Source organism: Stegodyphus dumicola, chromosome 4, assembly GCF_044657685.1.
Source record: "Stegodyphus dumicola isolate Sdum_Otavi_A_Nest chromosome 4, ASM4465768v1".
Lineage (NCBI taxonomy): Eukaryota > Metazoa > Arthropoda > Arachnida > Araneae > Eresidae > Stegodyphus > Stegodyphus dumicola.
The window spans coordinates 23694197-23699724 of record NC_140771.1 but is presented as its reverse complement, the minus strand read 5'-3'; positions in this window follow the sequence as shown (position 1 = coordinate 23699724).

Below are 5528 nucleotides of genomic sequence, written 5' to 3'. Positions count from 1 at the left end.
AAAAACTTCTAACAGTAAGTAAAGTTCTTTTAGTTCTTTCTCAGTCACCAAAACTGGCAAACTTTTCTGACCAAATTACAAATGTCAGCAAAGGCTTGCGAAATGAACACTCTAACAAAGAAGTGCCTTTTTATTTCACTTCTTTCTTGTTATTCTTATATTCATAATTCAGATTTGAGAAAATTTAAGATTTCTTCCAATCTTTAATTAATATAATACACTTCTACAACTTATTTCTTATTAATAAGATTAAAATTTATAAAGTTTCATAACTTAAGAAAACACAGAATTAAAATAAAATCAGTAAAAAATGTTAATGTGTTTATTATTACAAAATATTTCAAGACTATCTGCCATTAAAAGGGATACCTTCATGGAAAGTGGCTCGTATTCATACTGTTCATGGGAAGAACTCAACCCGCCAGCCTATTTTCTAGAAACAACCTGTCAAAACTACCTGTGCTTAAATGTCTCGGTTACAAGGTGGACCTTATTGGTAGGAAACTAGATCCTCAGTTTATTTGATAGGAATTAAAATTATTAACTAAACAAATGCTAACCATTAATCAAACTCGATTTGTAGAGAGATCAGGTTGGCTTAAAAATTTGAGAGCTGCCAAATTTCACACATGGGAAAAATAAGAGGTTTTTGTACCATATGATTCCAAATTTTATTTAAAGTCAGATGCATAATATGTATACTCAAATTAATTACCGTATGATTTTAATATAAAATGTTAAACAAGAAGATAATTTAACTAAATACTTCAGCTAATTTCATTTGATTCTATAATTTTTTTAAAATTTTTATTTTGATGAAAACCCAGGTAAAGAGAAAAAAGATATTTTTAAAACACTTTTAATCAGAATGAAAATAAAATTACCAATAAACATGCATATTTTAATACAAAAAGATTAATAATATATCCTTAATTCAAAGCAATATTAAATACATATACAGCCAAACCTTGGGTTACAAACTTAATTCTTTCCTGAAGATCGTCCATCAACCTAAAATGTTTTCCCCATAAGAATTCATGTAAAATGGATTAATTCATTCTGGGACCACAGATGACTGCTTATTTTAACTTTACACTCAAGTTCATAACCCAAAAACACTCAAAATTATTCAATATAATATTAAAAAAGTACAGTGTTAAACAGATGAAAATTTAATTTAGTTTTAATGCACTTGTACGCAAGAGAGTGTGTAAAGAAAACAGCATAAATGGAAAATGACAAAGAAGATGGTACTGTTTGGACGTGAAATTTCCTTCAGTAAAAACATCAGATAAATCTCTAAGATGCATCTTCTTTCATCTTTTCTTTGTCTCTAAGCACTACTCTGCTTGAGATTCACTAGACCTCTGTTCCACTCAAAATATGTCCAATGTGATTTTTTTTTTTTGGGGGGGGGGGGCTATGTTTTAAAATACTTCTTAAGTGAGACATGGCATTGTTATTGAAAATGCTTATGTAGCTTGCTACTGTTTTATAAGGGTGATACTGTCAGGGTTCATAGCCACATTTTAGTTAAAAAAATAAGCACTTATAAGCACTTTTCAAGCACATTTTAAGAAAAAAAATAAGCACCTGTCTAATTACATTATACACAACTGCATAACCTTAAAAATTAGACTTGTAATTTAAAATATGAGAAATGCAGTATTTATTAAGAGAGAATACTTTTTTTTTAAAATTTTAAATAACAGTTCAATTTACAGAACTAGTTTACAATGAGAGGAAAAAAAAACTTTGCAGAACTAAACTATATTACAAGATTCAATGATGAAATTTCAGTTCAAAATAGAGAAAATAAATAATAATAAGGAATATTTATTGTATTCGCTTGGAACCTAATAATAAATACAATTTATGTTTCCATTCATATTGATATTTAAAAAATTTAAATCTAAATTCTGAACATTTTCTAAATTTTCATTGTATATCAGTTTTCCCTTAACAGATATTGCAAGCAAAGTAATTTAAGTAAAAAAGAGGAACATTTCTGAAATCAGAAGACAGAAATTTGCTTCAAGCAGTCATCCTTTAACGGTAAAAGCTTAACTAACCCGCATACTTGGAAATTGGCGAATATTTGGACAGTCGAGCGTAACAGCTCTTTAAATTTTTCCCTTTAATAAATGCTTTTGACATTTCGATATGCGCATCATATAAAAATAAGCCAATGGAACTGAAAAATATTCTGCTTAGCAAGCATAGTAAAACTCTTTTAAGTGTTCATAAACAAATCTCGGACAGAACATCAAAATTAATTATCTCTGCAAAATATCGCAAACGTTATTGCACAATAGGTTCGCTGTAATTCTTCCCTACGTGATATTATGCAATTGGAATCAACAGCTGCCGGTATTGGGAGAATAAAGAACTAAATAACTGGGGTGTTTTTCATTCTAATTTTCAACAGACGGCGTTAAATTTCCGGAAAAGAATCATTCTTCGCTTGGGTTGATAGACCGCAGAACTTTTAGTCCTTATTCAATCCAGATTGGAAAGTGACAAAAAAAAAAAAAAAAAAAAAAAAAAAAAAAAAATCTGCTGCTTGTTTTGCAGCGAACTATAATAGTTTCAATATTCGAGATTTTGCAGAGAAAGGGGAGAACCTCCCAGTCTTCGTAGTGTATAATGTATTGGCCAAAAAAAACAAAATTATTTTGACTATTTGATTACTTTTCCTTTATTTAAGCCATTCCGAATATTATTCCTTAGAAAGCTAATCTGTGTTAAAACACAACCATTTTTGAAAGTTTACTATACTTCAGCAGTTACTGCAACTATGTTATTATAAACATTCATATATATGCTCATAATATAAGTATAACGATCATAATAAACACAAATATGAACTGACCAAGCGGAATGAGAATGCAAATTATTAAGATCTTGATAGAAATTCAAACGTGTGTAATATTTGGGTGGGAGGAAAAGAATATCGAATGTAGCGGAATTTTCTACTGCTTTCGTAATTCTTTGACCAATAGAACGACGGGCACCTGTCTGTACTCTTCGTGCACACCAAAGGTTATGTTAATGCAGAGAAAGGGGAAAAGTTATTTCCGGGAGTATGATTCACCATCTGACATTCCATATTAGGAAGAAAAGTTGTTTATTTAGTTTCGGCTTTGGTACGGGGAAAAATAGCGCGTTCATTAAAAAAAAAAAAAAAAAAAAAAAAACTCAAAGCAAAATATAAGCACTAAAAACAAAAAAATAAGGGCTTTAAAGAAAAAGTAAGCACCTATAAGGGCCTTTATATTTTATTTTCAAATATAAGGACTTATAAGGACCACTATGAACCCTGACTGTTATGTGAAAACTTTTTATCTTACTCCATTTTGCATAAATTTAACAGATCAAAGAACTAGGATAATTTTTTTCTCATTTTTCTTCTGCAGTTATTTCTTGCAAAACTGCCTTTCATTGCTGCATCTGAAGTTGTAATTCTTTCCTATTGAGCTCATTGATCCTCTATTGACTTTACGTCTTCTCACCCATAGTTCTATGTAAAGATAGGAAATCACAAAACCCCCCTAAAAAATTCAAGTGCTCGAAGACTTTGTCTGCAATTTAATTTGAAAAAATCGGTAATTTCTTCATGGCCAAAGTCACTGCTGCGGGATAATGTTATCTTACGCTTTGCAGAGTGTCAACACAAAGCTTTAGTAAATCACTTATTTGCATGCTGACAAGCTTTGCTGAAAGTTGAGCAATGGAAAATTTTAAAATGATTTTTCCAGAATGCTCCGACTATTAGTTATGTGGCACAGGTTACCTCAAAACACTTTAAAAATCATATGTTGCTGATTTGAGTGTTCGTGACTCAAAACAACACCGTTCATAAACTGAGGCATTTTTTTGTTCAGATAGTTTGTTAGTGATCCAAGATTCCACCATATTTTTTATTAAATGAGAGTTAAATGGTCATAAAATGTTTTATAAATCTTTGTAACACATCAGATTGGTTTAAGAGATGAGATTAATTGATTAAAAGAGTTGAGAGAAAATTGATTAGAGATTTAAGATCTTTTAATTGATTTAAGATATGAAAATGCCACTTGGCTTAATTTTTTTTTTTGGGGGGGGAAGCAGAGGTTAACCAAATTTTCTTTTGCTCTAACACCAGATTATCAACATTTCTTCTGAAATTATAAGAGATGATCTAAATTCAAACAAATTTAAAAGAAAGAGAATGAGTAACAGGAAGATGTGCTGACAGATCAGAAATTTTTTACTTTAACTGAGAGAGCTGGCAGCTCTGCAATAACAAATTCTATAGTCATCTTCAATTAATTTGATGCTGATTTCACTATCACTTGGTGTAGCCAATGATTATTTTAATCAGTCAAAAGCAGTTAGTGGCCCAACTTCATACTGTTCTCTGTGGTTGAAAAAAAATAGGGCAGTTCTATATCTCCCGTTCTACTGGGCCAATTGACGAAATTCAATTTGCGTTCTTCATGTGTCAAAAGCGCGGCTTAGGATATATATTAGATTTATATATAGCATCGTTCTAACATAGGTATTTTGACACAAAATTGGACTTTTTCTGAAATGACATGCCAATTTCTTTTCATATTTCTATTCTACAACTTGAATTATGCATACATATTAAATTCTGTAAAATTTGGTGCAAAATTTATAGAGAAATTCAAAAATTTATCTTGGCGTATTTTTTTTTAGTTTTCGCCAAGAATAATTTACTTGGCAAACTTCTTAATTTATAGCAACCTATTTTCCCTTCCTTGTTTTCATTTTATACGAGCGGGGGGAAAAGTCATCGTTTATACTTTCAAATAAATTTAACAAAATGCGTAAACCACATTTGGCATTATTATCACTCATTAAAAGAGATGCCAAATTTCCGAAATGCTCCAATATGTAAATTTATGTGTATCTTAGAGAATTTTGAATAAAAAAAACCTAGTTTTTTGCAGGTGTGCCTAGAAATACATCTGCTTTAAGACAATGTTAAATATTTTATTATTATTAAATATTAAATGTCAGAAATAGCAAATCAAGGTTAATGGTAAGAGAGGTGAAGCCAACAGGAAAGCACCTGTAAGTTACTTATTTTTGGGGCACAGTATATACTATTTATATTAATTACTTTTGCATTTCCATAAAAGTCAGCATGAAACTCAAGATAAATGTGTGCACAGTTGATTTATTTTACAACTCAGCAGTTTATTTTTAAGGGATGATTTAACAATGCTTATATATGTCAAATTATTGAAACTGTTCATAATCTGGAATGTTAATTCTCAAATAATATAACATATGTTATCACTGTTATTCCATGCAATCTCCTTTCCCTTTTTATATTTCTCATAAACAATTTTGTTTACTGCTGATGATTTACGATACTAATTTTCCTATTGTTTTGTAAAGAAGAAATCTGTTGTATAGGATGTCTCATTGATTAAGAGTCTACTGTATTACATAGACATAAAGAGCTTAAAAACCCAAGTTACTGTAAGAAGTTCTAAAGTCCTGTTTCACTTCAGACA